The sequence below is a fragment of the Neophocaena asiaeorientalis genome, unplaced genomic scaffold (genome assembly GCF_003031525.2).
Source record: "Neophocaena asiaeorientalis asiaeorientalis breed wild unplaced genomic scaffold, Neophocaena_asiaeorientalis_V1.1 scaffold606, whole genome shotgun sequence".
Taxonomy (NCBI): domain Eukaryota; kingdom Metazoa; phylum Chordata; class Mammalia; order Artiodactyla; family Phocoenidae; genus Neophocaena; species Neophocaena asiaeorientalis.
The window spans coordinates 4,784,353-4,800,878 of record NW_020173687.1 but is presented as its reverse complement, the minus strand read 5'-3'; the positions used below and the strand labels follow the sequence as shown (position 1 = coordinate 4,800,878).

At 45.8% G+C, this 16,526-nt stretch overlaps 1 protein-coding gene across 1 annotated transcript in view; it reads right to left on the bottom strand.

Moving 5' to 3' along the window:
• Nucleotides 1-16,526, bottom strand: part of ANKRD60 (ankyrin repeat domain 60) — a 77,218-nt gene that overhangs the window by 37,028 nt on the left and 23,664 nt on the right. Inside the window, exon 3 of the mRNA XM_024750430.1 lies at nucleotides 6,401-6,547. The gene's annotated coding sequence lies outside the window, so the exon portion shown is untranslated. The remainder of the gene's footprint in view (nucleotides 1-6,400; nucleotides 6,548-16,526) is intronic.

The window sequence follows — 16,526 nt, the reverse complement described above, 5'->3', positions numbered from 1 at the left end:
GGTCACTAAATCTGAACATCAGAGACAAAAATTACTTAAATAAACAAAACAAACAAACAAAAACAGAACCTCAAAGACCTACTGTTGGGACAATATCAAGGGTCCCAACTTTATAAGGCCCGGACTGAAAGGAGAAAGAGAGCAAAAGCACCTAAAGGAACAATAGCCAAACACTGCCCAAATAGGATATTTTCTCCACAGGAGTACGATGTGAATGACAGCTGACTTCCCCAGGAGACAACAGGGTGATATCTTCAAAGTGCTGCAAGGAAAAACGAAAACAAACCTCAATTCTATATCCAGTAAAACGATCATTCAAAAATGAAGGCAAAATAAAGACATTTTCCGATTAAAACTGGGAGATTTCATCAGCAGCCAACCAAATTCAAAAAAAGTATCAAAGGAAGTTCTTCAGGCTGCAGGGAAATGATACCAGATGGAAACTCAGACCTAGGAAAGGAAGCAAGAGCACCAAAAATGGTAAAAATGCGGGTATAAAGGGCTATGCATTTTTTCCCTTTTCTTACTTTCTCCCAAAGATAGAATTGTTCAAATCTAAAATCATAATACCACATTACCAGGATCATCATGTGATGTACATGTCATAATGTATATGACAACCACAGCACAGACGAGGAGAGGGTGAAGGGAGCTACGATGTTGCAGGGTCCCACATTTTTGAAAATCCTCAATAGAGAAATTAAAGTGCAGTATACAAAAATATCCAATTAGCCCGAGAAAAGGCAGGAAATAACAGAAGAACAAATGACACAAATGGAAAACAAATAACAAAATGGCAGAATTAAATTCAAATATATCAATAATTACATTAAACATAAATGGAATAAACACTCCAATTAAAAGGCAGAAACTATCAGATTGGCTATAAAACTCTATGCTAATGAAAGCAGGAGGATTTTAAATGTAAAGACATACAAGGTATTGAGTAAAGAGACGTAAACAAATATACTATGATGGGCAGTAAACATAAGAATGCTGGGGTGGTTACAGTAATATCACAGTGGACTACAAGATACAGATTACTACCAGTGATAAAGAAAGTCACTTCTTAGTAAAAGAGTCAATACATCACAAATATATAAACATTAAATGTATAGCTTTAAACACTTAAAGTAGACAAGAAGATAGGCTGAAAAATATTAAGCTTCCTCCTTAAGAAACTGGAAAACTACAAGCAAATTGAACTCAAGTAAGTAGAAGGAAGGAAATAATAAACAGTAGAGATTACCAGTATCATAAATGAAAGGGATAAAACTACAGATCTTCCAGGCATTAAGAGGTAAGGGAGGGGCTTCCCTGGCGGCGCAGTGGTTGAGAGTCCGCCTGCCGATGCAGGGGTCGCAGGTTCGTGCCCCGGTCTGGGAGGATCCCACGTGCCATGGAGCGGCTGGGCCCGTGGGCCGTGGCCGCTGGGCCTGCGCATCCAGAGCCTGTGCTCCGCGGCGGGAGAGGCCACAACAGTGAGAGGCCCGCGTACCGCAAAAAAAACCAAAACAAAACAAAACAAAAAAAGAGGTAAGGGAATATTGTAAGCAACCTTATCCCAAAAACTTGATAAATTAACAACTTAGATGAAATTAATAAATTCCCTAAAATATACAGCTTACCTAATAACACAGATGAAATAACAACCCTGAATAGCCCATATCTGTGTTGAATACTGTTATCAAAAACCATCTCACAAAGAAAGCCCTAGAACCAGAGGTTTTACTGGTGAATTCTAACAAATATTTAAGGGCAAAATAACACCAATCTTAAAAAAAATCTTTCAGAAAACAGAAGAGCAGGGAATACTTCCCAACTCATTTTTTGAAGCCAGAATAACCCCGATTCTAAAAGCTGACAAAAACATAACAGGAAAAGAAAATTGCTTACAATAGTCCACTTGAACATAGATGTGAAAATCTCAACAAAATGTCAGCAAATAATGGAGAAGGGAACGCTCTTCACAGTAGAGTGACAGCTGGAATCATCAGTGGATGCTAACACTAGTGGGTGAACGTTTGATGGACAGCAAACTTGTGTAGCTGCAAAGTAACTCCCCTTATTATGTCCAGAGGGGAAAAGCGGTGCAGAGAAACTTGGCAGACATCACCTCTGTCTAAGTCACCAGAGTTAACATCATCAATCTCAGGACGAACTGAAGTCCTGGGCCTCCTACCGTGACACATAAGGACACAACATTACTTCCAGGGCATCCCGCCAGAAATGCAGAGCCTGAATCTAGTCATGAGGAAACACAGGACAAACCTAAATTGGGAGACGTTCCACCAAAGCACTGGCCTGTCCTCTTCCAACATGTTAATCTTAACAAAATTCAGAGAAAGACTCAAGATCTGCCCCAGGTTCAAGGAGACAGAGGAGATGCGACAATTCAGTCCAATGTGTGATCCTGGACAAACGACAATATTTGAACATGAACCATGGGTGGGATATTAGTATTGTATCAGGGTTAAAATTCCTGATTTTGATCAGTGTACTATGGTTGTTTAGGAGAGAATGTCCTCGTTTTTAAAAAGGAAATATGCACTGAAGTATTTAGGAGTAAAGGGGCACAATGTCTCCAATTTACTCTCAAATGGCTCAGAAAAATATACACACATATGTGTATGTATATATCTGTGTGTGCACGCAGATGTGTAAAGAGAGAGGATGTGATTAAACAGACGTAAGTATAAACCACTGGAGAAGTGAGATAAAGTATGTACAGGAGTTCACTCCTGCAACTTTTCCACAAGTTTGAAATTAAGACAGAATGAAAAATGACCCCCCAAAATGTTTAAAGAACTCTCCCACCCCCCCTCCAAAAAAAGAAAAAGGAAAGAAGGAAGGACTTCCCAGCCCTCATGTCTGCTCTGCCCACAGCACAGCACTGCCTTTTTTTTTTTTTTTTTTTTTTAAGCAGCAGAGCAGGCTCCTGGTTAGCAGTCCACCCACTATTCTACCTGGAACCTGCACATAGCAGACAAGAGGGAAAAGAGACCCAACTGGGGTGGGGGGGGAGGAAACTGTCCCCACAACACAAATGAGGCAAAGGCTGTGTCTCCCGAATTGAGGAGACACGTATTTCTGACCCGATGCTCGGCAGAAGTGCATAGGGTGACAGCCACATAAATGAGCCACGAGGCTTCACATCCAGGGTGACGGACAACTAAGGAGGGCCCGGCGTCTCCATCCACCCTCTCCATCTGCCACGCCCACACGACCTTATTACTACCCGTGTGCAACAAATCCAGAAGCGTTCAAAAGTCAGCACTCCGAGCGACAAGAAATGACATTCCCGTGGCCCTGGGAACCACTCGCATGCAATGACGATCTTCACTCGGTTGCTGGGGGCCAACTATTCTTTATGGCACACAACCACAACATTCTTTTTAAATAAATGCACAAATAAAAACGAGCTCAAAACTAGGAAGACGACAAAACATGAGGAAGCCTTAATGTAAAAACGTGTTGTGAGAGAAAAATAGGCTTCTGACAATTAGTTATAATCTCAGAATGCTAATGGCCTTCCTGAGAGCGAGAGGAATTATAATTGGTCTCCGGTGGCCTGTTTATGCTGTCTAGATATAATTACAGGATACGGCGCTTCCAGGTTTTACCAATTCATTCATTCAACAACTAACATTTATTTAGTACTGACTCTGGGCCTGGCACTGTGCTGGGTGCCGAGGGCAGAAAGACACCTGTTGTTTAAGAAGCCCACTATTTTGAAGGAGAAATAAACAAACAAATGAAGTTCGCAGTTCGATTGCTAAATGACAGAAGACAGATATGAACCAAGCCTCCGGGATGCGTGAAGGAGGGAGTCGCTAATGTCGCCTGGCATATTAGACAGACTTCACAGAACAAACCACACTTATCTGAGAAACCAGGACATAAGAAACCAACACATAATACATATTACCTGCACTGCACAAATCAATTTTAAAATGCCCAGGCCATGTCCAGTTGGCTAGCTCCGATTCTCTCAATCATGTATACACTAGGGTTGCTGGCATCAGGATCGACTGATTGTAACTTCCAAAGGGAATACAAAGGCTAACGAATAGACGCACATTTTGTCTATAGAGGCACGCCGTTTCCTCGGAGCAAGAAGCAATTCCTTCAAAACGGCACTGTTCCGAGAGTGTGTGCCTATGGACATATGGACGTAGCAACATTCACACCATATGGCTGCAAAGAAAGCCCGAAATACAAGGGCATCGGAGCAGTGCAATTTGCTTCTTTTCTCACCTGTCACCTCCTCACACATACATGTTGGTAGCCACAGTGTATGGGGTGTCACTCAGACCAGCTAAATGAGAGAGCGCTATCCTCCTGGGGAAGCTCTGCCAATCCCACACGTGGCCTCCGTCCCTTGAAGAATGAAATTCACTCCCTATTGTACTGTCATTTCCTAGCTGAAAAGAGAACAGCACCCTCTGTACTCCAGGACTCTGGGGGCCCAAGGAGTGAGACCCTCTCCAAGCCTCCTTGACCTCCAGGAAATAAGGGAAGACAGAGCAGCTTCTGGGTCTGACCCAAGCACACACGGGCCAGGCAAGGAGCCCCAAATCCTGCTTCCTTTGGGGCCCTAAGGGAGGAGAAGTGGCAATCTTCCAGAAGTGCCCTGAAACGCAGATGTGCCTCTACCTGAGGAGGGTTCAAGACCATTTCCGTTCTTTGCAGCCACGTTTAAAAGCTTGCACATTTCAAGTAATGAAATCGGCAACCCACTTTGAATAAAAAGTGCAGTTTATGTGAACTAATTTGTTCTGCAAGTGAAATGTGAAGAGAGCTTTTTGAAGACTTGTTATATTTTCCAAATATCTTCACCAAAAGAAGAATATTGCTGACAAGAATGGAGTGGTTGGAAACAAAACAAAATAAAAATCATGCAAAAACGCCTTTAAAATTATTTGTCATGGTATTTGGCAGTCTTTAGGAGTGAGATATTTGGTTGTCAGTTGTAGCTTTGGAAACTAGCCTAACCAACTTTCAAATGAAAAAGAAGATCTAGTTGGCAAAGTTTACCGCTCGACTGCCAAGCATCCCAACTAAATGACATTATCCAGGTTCATCCTGCAAAATGAATTTAATTTCTTACAGGGAAACTTGAAATTTATCAAAGAACCCTGGAGAATTTGAATTTTAATAATCAATTATTCTTCAGCCTGATTCATCTTATAAACATATGGAATATGCAAAAAATTAAATTAGTTAAAAAAGCCAGACCTTTAACTCATAGGTGAGGACAACTTTTACATAAATGAAGAATAATGACCAAATGGTCTGATGCTGTATTACAAATTTTTAGCTCCATGGTGTACGTTTCCACTTCGAAAAAGAATTCCTTTTTCGAACATCATTCTTTCTCAACCAAGAAAACAACCATATCTTATTGTACTCACAATTAAGGCTTAAGATTTTGTAAATCCTTATGCATTTTCCTAAAATGCTGGAACATTCCTGGAGCTGTTTAGTTCTGTGATGCCAACACAAAGGGCCGGCCGGTGCAGCAACCCCTGCCTCGGTCCCTGGGGAGGGAGCGGCAGCTACGGAACACAAGGTAGCCTTGGAAGACCTTCCCCTGACCCACGAAGGAGAAGCCCGAGGACAAGCTGGGTCTTAGTCTAAGGGCAGCACGTAAAGGCCAGCACTGGCTCGTCAATAGCTAGTTTGTGAACAAGGGTTCCAGAAGCAAGTAGGAAGTCCTGGCTTGCATAATCACTTCATAATGGGCACAGAATCCTACAAACCCAAGGATACCACAAAATTAACTACTAAAAGTAGAAGACATTCAGTACTTACACTCTTTCTTTCATCGTATACCTTTAACTGACAAGAGCACAGAGACTTGGACACAGCATCTCCCAAACTGCTGTAAACATGATGGCCACATTCTTCAGATAGACTCTCTCTTATTTGCTGACATACCTAGCTTAGTCTCATCTTAATTTATAAAACAGACACACATGTCCATTCGATTTTTTTTTTTTTAATTGTCCAAGTACCACCTAAAAGCAGCTCCCATACCGCACTCGGTTCCTTACTTTGGGAAACAGGGTCCGTGACCCAAGCTGGCTCAAGGTTTACCTAATAAATCTCAGCATCTTGCCCAGCAGGAGTCCATGCCAGCTGCCTCACCTCTGCCCGAATCACTCTGATTTCCCAAGCTTTGCCTTCCGGAAACAACTGGATATAAGGATAATCACTTCCACGACAAGCTTGGATCTGAACTCAGAACTTTCTCTGATGGAGGCCACACCACCCGCTGCCTTGTTTATGGGAACAGAGCTGATCAGCACTGAACGCACGTGACGCTTCGAGTCCCACACACGTCAAGTTATGGGACAGTCCGCCGAGGCTCGGGGCTGTCACTCCCCAAGGGACTTACACTCACGGCTTCTGCTTTGTACTCATCCTCACCGTCAGGGGCAGAGAGCGCCAGCGGGATTGGACACACTTTGTTTTCAATATCGTGCTGGAAAATTAGATCTTGTTCCAGAAGAATCAACAGCACCTCCTGACTTGATTTTCTAACCTGGAAGAGGCAAAAGGTGAAACACAGAATGAGCCAAAGTGCTTTCAGGATCAAAGACCAAACTTCCTACGGTGAGTGCCAGGCCGGCCCCTGCCTCCTTCCCCCGCCTCCGCCCGCCCCACCAAACGGATCTTCTGGCCCTTCGGTCACTTCCTCCCCCAGGCCTTAGATGAGGCCACCAACGGCACCGACTGTTCCTCTGCACTCAAGCCACACATCCCGTTTCCCACTCGGGTCGGATTCCCCATCTACACTCTGACAGCGTAACCAGGCTTGCACTTTGCCTTCACAACGCCTACCCCAGATTTCTACACACACACACACGCACACACACACACACACACAGTTCTCCTGTATGATGATACATTGCTGTCTTCCCACCGCAGAGAGTGAACTTGGAGAGTGGGTACCATGCAGGCAGGGGGTGGGAAAACACGGCACTGTCCTCCCGACACCCTGTAGAGCCCTGGCGGGGAGGACCTGCTCTGCGAAGCGGGACACGCGCACAGAGGCTCCCGGGGCCAGAGACGGAAGGCTGGGGAGCTGCCTGCCCCTCACCGTCTGCACCCGGTGAGCGACCACCGGAGCTCCAGGGCTCCTGAGAGGCTAGAGAGAGGACGTTTTGGGGAAGTGAAAGCACAGGAAATTCCAGTCTGTAGAGGAAGTAATGAGACTGGCAGCTCACCGCAGTGATGGGAAGGCAGGAGAATGGAAACGGGGCCCAGAAACGTGCAGGCAGAGTCGCAGGTGTTAAGACAGGACCTGGTCATAAGGAGGCGAGCCTGGGAGGCTGGAACCCCGGAGGCCTGACAGCAGAAGTTTCTGAAGAGGTGGTGTTGTTCTAAGCCACCCAGTTTGTGGTACTTTGTTCTGGCAGCCCCAGGAGACTAACACCGCAAGCAGGAAAAGGGGAGAGGACAGCATGCCCATGAGCAGAGAGGTGAACTCTGGGGAGAGGTCCCAGGTGACAGCATGGGGGCGGCGGGTGGATGGCGGAGTGCGAGCCTCAAGGGCCAGCAAGGTTGGAGCGGGAAAGGCTTCCAGGTCCCACTAAGACTTCTGGCGGCTACTGCGGCACCGTGGGAGCCCCAGGGTGGAAAAGCAGAGGAGTGACAAGATCGTCTTGGCCTCAGTGAGGGTGACAGTTTAGAAACCTCGAAGGCTTCTAAATGCTGAGAGCAGGCAAGGGGCTCCTGTGCAGCAACGCTTCCGGCTGTGACCAGGCATGGGCTTGGGGGCAGGGGACAGAGGGGAGAGGGGGTCCCTGCATGCATGTGGTCACAGAAAATCGAAGATGACTCGGGATCTTTGCCTCCAGGCACCAGTAAATAAAACAAGACTGAAGGTAGAGAGAACAGGTTTGGGTGCTGGAGAAGTTGAACTCTGCGGATCTGATGCAGTAGACCTCTAGGGAGAGCCAGCCACTGGGCTTTGGGGGAGGAGGTCAGCGACGCACCAACTCCGGAGGCCTGGCTGAGACGCGGCATCCTGGTGTTCACACGCACAGGGACTTCCCCAGGCCCAGGGAGCAGATGAGACCCGGCACCATGAGAGAAAAAGACCAGACAACAGCCTGAAGGGCGGGCAAGGACCAGGGCTGGCGATGGAGACTGGGGAAGACACAGGCAGGGAGGGAAAGGCGGGGGGACGCTTCCGAGCCCAACAGGTGACACTGCAGTGGTGTGAATGCCGTGCCTGACCCGCGCTGTGCGACGATGACCAGTGGCGCCTCCTGGGCAGGGGAATCAGCCTCTTTGAGCCTCAATCTCTTCACCTGTAGAAGTGGGCAATGATAGCACCTATCTCACAGGTGGCTGTGGGGACGAAACGACCTCATATACATAAAGGACAGTGTCCGGGGCATATCGGGATGGAGCAACACTAATTGCTGAGTGGGCGTCCAAGAAAGGTTTCTTCAAAACCGCAAAAGCAGTTAACAGTGGCAAGTGGGCAAAAGGATCAAGCAAAGGAAAAAGGAAGTCACTGGACAAATAAATGGTGAAAAAAATAGAAATGCAACACCATAAAATAGTTCAAATGAGTGACCAAGAGCTCTCTGGATCATCGGGGATAGATCTTAAAAATGGGGGGAATAAAAGTAGGTGGCAGAAGGGAAAATACAGCCTGATGTCGTTTATGTGAGGTTTTAAAGCACCCGAAACAAGACACTCTCTTATTCAGGGCCACTTACACAGGCGGTGTGACTATAAAACCCAGCATGGAAGGGACACACCAAGCCAGGGTGGCAGGTTCCTACAGAAAAGGGAGAAGGGAGAATGGGATGGAGGAGGGGCCCGGTGCAGTTTTCACCGTACCTGCAACCTATAAATAAAAATAAAAAGGTTTGAAGCAAAATTGCAAAATGTTAACATTTCTCAAATATAGGCGGTTAGGGATATGGGTGTTTATGACATAATCCTCCCATGTGATTAAAATATTCTATGAAATTTTAAAAATTAAGACTATTTTTGAAAAAAAACAAAACATCAGATTTCACAATGAGATTAGTTGAGTCCATGGCAAGATACCTCTCACTGGCTTCGGGACCACCAGCTGCAGTACAACGAGCTGACCCCTGAACGGGAGCCCACAGAGGGTCAAGGCCACAGTGCAGACACTTGGAAAAGGAGTGGTGGTGCGCTCAGGGTCAAGGCCAGGGGACACAAAGATGAGGGAGACTTAGCCATGATTATAACTGAAAGAGAAAAGAGAGGGACTGGAAAATAAGCAAGCTATGAACAAGAGATGGGACCAAAGAGGGGAAGGAAGACATCAGACTGGAGAAGGAGGTCGGACGGCCGTTCCCCTGAGACAGAAGGCAAGGAGCCCAGGACAGCTACGTTACCAAAGGGAGAGTTTACAGCCAGTGCAGTTCCAAATACCTACCAGCCACCAGACCCTTTGCTAGGTCGCAGAGATAAAGAAAGAGGACCCAGGTCCTAGTGTCAGGGGCTCAGAGTCTAGAATGGGAGAGAAACTATTGGTTACAATGTCCAGTAGACCTGGGCAATCCCAAAACATACAGCAGACGAGCCTCATGAGCCCGGGCTCCCAACACACACAGCCGCACTTCTCTGCACCTCGGCTTCCTCACCTCTAAAACAAGGACGAGCTCACCGGCATGCCCATCCTTCCCGAGACGGTTAGGAAGAGGAAACGAGAGCATGGTACGTCACACGGTGACAGCTCAAGACATCGCAGCTGTTAGCAATTGAGGCAGTCATGGTGACAACACTGCTGTCGTGCCCAGTTCTGTGAATGTTATACCTCACAGGAGTCACCGCACGTTCAATGGTCATGAAAAGTACCTGATGATGAACAGAGAAAGACAGCCTGTCCCGAAATGCAGGTGCTGGATGGGGCCTGGCACACCCACTGCCTCAAGCAGCGAAATCTTCGTCTTGGCCCAATTATGAATCGTAACTCATCGGGGACCTTCAGGCACTGCGAGCAGCCCACACGGTCGGCATCTGTCAGAGGGCGGTGGGGACCGATGGGAGGAGAGAGGCATTGGGAAGGAGCAGGGAGACCGGCAGGAACGGAAGGAAGGGGCGGGGCGGACGCCTGTGGTGTCCACGGCGGGATGGGGACCGGAGGCCCATGGAGGAGGCTGGGCTGTGCCTGAGGGCGCTAAAGAGTCTCAAGACTGTTCACTAAGATGCGACTTCATCATATTCCTGTGTTTAAAGACGACAGGAAGGGCAGAGGGGGTGTCTCAAGAGGTTATGTGTTTGTTACGGAAACAAAGGAGACTTGGGTCTAACCAGCTGTAGGAGGTGAGAGAAGGAAAGATCTGGGTGGTTCCCAGGTTGTGGCTCTGGGGAACTGAAGAAACTGGATGGCGGTTCCATTCACTGAGAGAGGGGATGAAGACTGAAGGCCTCTGTTTTCTCTGGGAAGTGAAATGCAAAGCCACCGGCTAGGCACAAGGCAGGGTGAGGTGAAGAGGCTTGATGAAAGTGGCAAAGGTCTAAAAGAGCTGCCAAGGATAATGTGAAAAGCAGCTGACGAGGGACAAGTAAAAGGATTGCCAAGCAGCACTGCAAGTCCCGCGGCAACCGGAACCCATAAATTTGCAATGGCCCCAGTCAGTGCACGATGTGACTCCCCTACCAAGATGGGAACCCAGGATGGAGGGGGCCGGTGGGCTGCGGGCGGCAGGGCCGGGAGGGCGGAAGCGCGGTCCAAGGGAAAGAACTGGAGCGTGATGGTGGAGACAGCCTAAAGGGCAGGATGAGAGAGGGAGCAGCTGAGGAAGAACAGGAAGTAACAGCAGGGCACAGAGGGGGTCGGGGAGCCAGAGGTCTCCAGGGCAGGTGGGCTCAGGGCGGTAGGAAGTCAACGGTGAGAGAGTGGACGACATCTTCAGGACTTCAGAGGAGGCAGCTCTGGAGACCCCAGGAAAGGAGCGACCGAGGTACAGCAGGGCGGAGGCGGGCAGTGGAGGTGCGTGAACAGCACAGGCCGACAGTGGGGAGAGCCGGCTCTGCGCCATGGACACGACTCCTCAGCAAACACAGGCTGAGTGTCAGGAACCACACGAGAGCCTGGGACCAAAACCACGGCTCCTGCCTCCCTCCTCTGGAGTCGAATGTAAGACAGTGATACATGACAGAGGCCAAGGCCAAAGGCCAACCCAGCACAACTTCATTTTTAAGAATGTATCCAAAGGAAAAAGAAAAGCCAACAGAAAAATAAAACTGCACCTTTTGTGAAGCTCACTGCGTCTACAGGACAAGAAAGCTGAAAGGAAGCTAAGCATTCAAAACAATTAAAAATATGAAGACTATGAAGATGTACAACGTCTATGACACGCAGACGAGCTTCCTAGGGTAGAAAAATCCGTCCTACTCATCTCTTCATCCCCAGCAAGAAGCGCCATGCTCAGCTCGTGATGGGCGCTCAGAAGCCGTCTGAACAAATGCATGGACGGAGGAAACCGCATCGCATTATGATGAGACCTACGTAGGAAAACATGTAAGCGCCCGGAGAAGAAAATGCGAAAATAACCAAAATAATGACGACAGGACAGTGGAGGCAGGATGACTTCTTTCCTTATTTAAAACCATCCTTGGGCTTCCCTGGTGGCGCAGTGGTTGAGAGTCCGCCTGCCGATGCAGGGGACGCAGGTTCGTGCCCCGGTCCGGGAAGATCCCACATGCCGCGGAGCGTCTGGGCCCGTGAGCCATGGCCGCTGAGCCTGCGCGTCCGGAGCCTGTGTTCCGCAAAGGGAGAGGCCACAACAGTGAGAGGCCCGCATACCGCAAAAAATTAAAAAAAAAACATCCTTAATCCCATCACACTGTCTGATAGTCAAAAGTGAGCATCTGCTCTTTTAAGAATGCTTGGATCAAGGGAAAAATACAAGTCAAAACTGTAGACTTTCTTGGCAATGACAATAACAAAAACTTGGCATATCATAAAAAAATTAGTGGAAATCCATCCCCAGAATCAACTGACAGAAACAGAAATGACACAAGGTTATTTGTTGCAACAATTTTAATGTGGCAAAGGGTAGACATGACCTAAGGTCTACGGATAAAGTACAGTGGAGTGCTCTGATGCTGGGAAAAGCAACGAGGACGCCTTCCCTCGCCTGTCACGGGCTAATCTCCGGGACACCAAGACAATGGGAAAAGCAAGGGAGAGAGCACCAGGGACAGTATGCCACCTCACACCTGAGAGCGGGACAAGGCAGTACAGGATACAAGGACATACGTGTATTTGCTTAGAGTTATTTGTGCGTGTGTATTTTTTGAAGGCAAGAACAAACCAAAAGCTAATAAAAATGAACATCCATAGGGGAGAGAGAGAACGGGGAGGGAGACAGGAGTAGAAATCAGATTTCTCTAAATGTACTTTCTTTTACAGTTTTGACTTTAGAATCATGTAAAAACATTTTAAATAATTACAAGTCTAAATTAGATCAAAATGTAAAAGCTAAAGCAATTCTTAAAAATGAAAAATACATGAAAACAAATGAGCCTAACTGTGTATCAGGATGGCAGCTTAACCACAAAAAGAAGGGTTAATGCAAGTGACTTTAAGATACAGTAGTATTAATACGACTGTGCATCTCTACTGGGAGATAGCCTAAAAGCAAAAAGAACCGCAAAGAAATCTTAAACTACATTCAGTCATCCTACCAGGTTGTTAGTAATACTACTGGTATTTTTATTTTAGATACACACACATACACATCACACACACACACATTAATACCATGGAGAAGGAAGATTTATACTGCGTAAAAAACAAACAAATAAAAAGATACAAATATAAAAATCAAGTAAGTAAAAGCCCTATAATCTTAAATTTGAGTTGGAAATATCAATCCAACTAAACTCATGAGGAATTTTTATTTTTTTAAGAAAATAAATTGCTCTGTCACTAGAAGCCATGACCACTCTTGTAGCAATGAGCATCTCTGGTACCCACATTCTCGTTTCTTATTATTATTTCCCTCATAAAGGAACCAGGGCTCCTTGGAGAAATAGCTGATTCCAGGTAAAGTGAGCTAGCAAAGTCTACTGGATCACATTAAGAAAATTCAGGAGCCAACCTGAAGGATTACCTCTGGTCAAAACTAGGACAATTTGATTATTAAAAAGAATAAAAACTACAGTGGCTTAAAACATATCTAATATGTTAAAATTCAGGAGTTCATAATAGTACTCAACATAAAATTTTAAAACCTAATTGGTAACCTTGTAGATTATTAGGATACCGATTATTCTAGAAACTGGTAAATAAAGCGTAAAAGTAAATCATTTAACCTGTCTCCCATAGACAGTTTTTCAGAGTTACCAAATAGCTGAGGGGGAAGTTCTTTATGGAAGAATTCCAGCTATTAAATTAAGAAGGAATGATGAGGGATTCCCTGGTGGCACAATGGTTAAGAATCCACCTGCCAATGCAGGGGACGCAGGTTCGAGCCCTGGTCTGGGAAGATCCCACATGCTCTGGAGCAACTAAGCCCACAACTACTGAGCCTGTGCTCAGAGCCCGTGAGCCACAACTACTAAGCCCGCGTGCCACAACTACCGAAGCCCACATGCTTAGAGCCTGTGCTCCGTAACAAAAGAAGCCACCGCAATGAGAAGTCCGCGCATCACAGCAAAGAGTAGCCCCCTGCAGCTCACTGCAACTAGGGAAAGCCTGCGGGCAGCAACGAAGACCCAACGCAGCCAAAAATAAATAAACAAATAAATTTATTTAAAAAAAGAAGAAGGAATGATGTTGATAACAGATACACACTACTATATATAAAAAAGATAACCAAAAAGGACCTACTATATAGCACAGGGAAATACACTCAGCATTTTGTAATAACCTATAAGAAAAGAGAATCTGAAAAAGAATATATATACATATGGGGCTTCCCTGGTGGCGCAGTGGTTGAGAGTCCGGCCTGCCGATGCAGGGGACGCGGGTTCGTGCCCCGGTTCCGGGAAGATCCCACATGCCGCGGAGCGGCTGGGCCCGTGAGCCATGGCCGCTGAGCCTGCGCGTCCGGAGCCTGTGCTCCGCAACGGGAGAGGCCACAGCAGTGAGAGGCCCGCGTACCGCAAAAAAAAAAAAAGAATATATATACATATGTATGTATGTATGTATAACTGAATCACTTTGCTGTATACCTGAAACTACCACAACATTGTAAACCAACTATACATCAACAAAAAATAGAAAATAAAAGAAGGAATGACGGAATTAGAGCATCACAATTTTGCAACGTCTAACAAAATCCCAGATCTAGGTGATGATAACTAATGGCTGATCACAGATTGATGAGGAACTCTGTCATAAACAGATACGGCTGACAGAACGTAATCCAGCGACGACACTGCTTTTGTGCTTCCTGATTTGATGCAGCAGGAAAACACAGCAACACCTAAAGAGTGTTCTCACTATACGATACAAAAATCTGAGTCTGACTGAGCCTCTAGACTTCGCCAGTTTGGAGGAAGTGCTGGGAAAAGAGGGACATCTCAAACAACACTGGAAATGCAATCAGCCGGATCACAAATGTGGACAAACCTATAGGACTAATGACCTAGTTTCAACAAATACATAGCAGAGGAGGAAGAACTGTTACAAATTAAAGGGGATTTAAAAGACACATCAATCGAATGCAATGTGTAGACCTTGTGCGTATTCTGATTTGAACAGACCATCTGCAAAAAGCAGATTTATGACAAAACTGGGAAAATTTGAACAGTCACTAGATGTTAGATGATATTAAGGACCTACTGATAGTTTTTATACTTGTGATAATGGTACTGTCGCTATGGGGATTTTTTTAAGTGTCTGTATTTCTTAGGGAGCAATACTAAAGCATTTACAGTTGAAATGTCTGGGAAATGCTTTTATCTGGGTTGGATTTATCTGGGTAAGATAAATGAAAAACGACTGGCCAAGTGTTAATGATAGTTGGAGCTGGGTGGAGAGTACATGGGCATTCATTTTAATACCCTCGCCACGGCTAGGTGGGTTTGAAAATTTACATAATGAAAAGTGGGGGAAAAAAAGAAATATGATAATAAGAATGCGTGCCATCTACCTTCCTATGTGATTAAAGAAACTGGGCACAAAGGGACCTTTCATTCCTGAGTCACTTAACTCTAAGCAGCTGTTTCCTGAATTACGAACATCAGCGGAAATAAGACGAAAGAGAATTTGCTACGACGACCTTAAGGTTATAATTTTTCACACCTGGTTGTTTGGATCTGCGAGGCACCGCACCACGATGGGTATGAGATGTTCAGAGAGCACCACTGGAAAATCAGACCTGTTTTCTTGTAGAAAAATGGCAATAGGAGGAATTTGTTCCAGCAGCTCAGCCCTCACTGTGGGCTCTGCAGCAATGAAAAAATGAGACAAAAGAATTATATAAGAATAAGCCAAGCATCTTATATAGTATATATTGATAGTTTCTAGCTTTTCCTACTGAAATACTTCATCAAGGAAATTAGACAAATGCAGGTTAAAAATCATTTCCCATTTAGAGTATTTATGCTACAGACAAGCTTAAAAAGCTGATAAGCTATACGGCAATACAAAAACATAAAAAGAAGAGAGAATGACAACTCTATTATAACAAGCCATATATAAATCAAGGAGGGGGCAAGACGTCTGCATGCCGGGCCAGCGTCCAAAACCTATGACAACTAATGGCATATATGCGAGACCTACGGGTTGTGCTTATTCAAATTCCAGCCAGAATGTATACGTTACAAATAATTCTTTCATAAATGCACTCCCCCACAATCCACGCACCCCAATTGTTTCTAAGGCAAAGCATTAAACAAAAGAGCGGCTCTAGCTCCAATATACCACATTAAATTTAACACATATAATTGCTTCAGCACTGTAAACGGTGACTCATTTACAAAGAGAATCCATTTAAGGACTCAAAACATCCACTTGGGCCTTTCTAAAAGTGTTGTGTCATACTCATATGAATATTTTAAACTAATATGGGAGCTATATGGAAGGGTTTATTTTTCTATTTTCGGTTAAAATGATCAAAATCTAAAGCAAGCCAATCAGCTATCAAAGCTTATATACAATTTCTTGGAAATGTACAACTTAAAAATATAAGTGGGCTTCCCTGGTGGCGCAGTGGTTGAGAGTCCGCCTGCTGATGCAGGGGACGCGGGTTCGCGCCCCAGTCCGGGAAGAAGCTGGAACAGACACTATGAAGTCCCTGATTACATTTCACTGGACCACATTCATGGCAGCCTCCCGGGGGAAATCAAGCAACTAAGATCCCCAATCTGCTTGTAGGGCCATAGAACGGATAGACAGAACTGCATGCAGCCTCAAGTGGTCACAGGAGGCCTGCCCTCTTAAGGAAAGCAAGGAAAGGGGTAAGAGAGGGCTCTGAAGCAGGGGCACATCCACCGCTGTGAATGCAGAACGCGAGAGAGCTAAAGACGCAAACACATTGGTGCTTTGGCACCAACACTTTGGCTGCTTG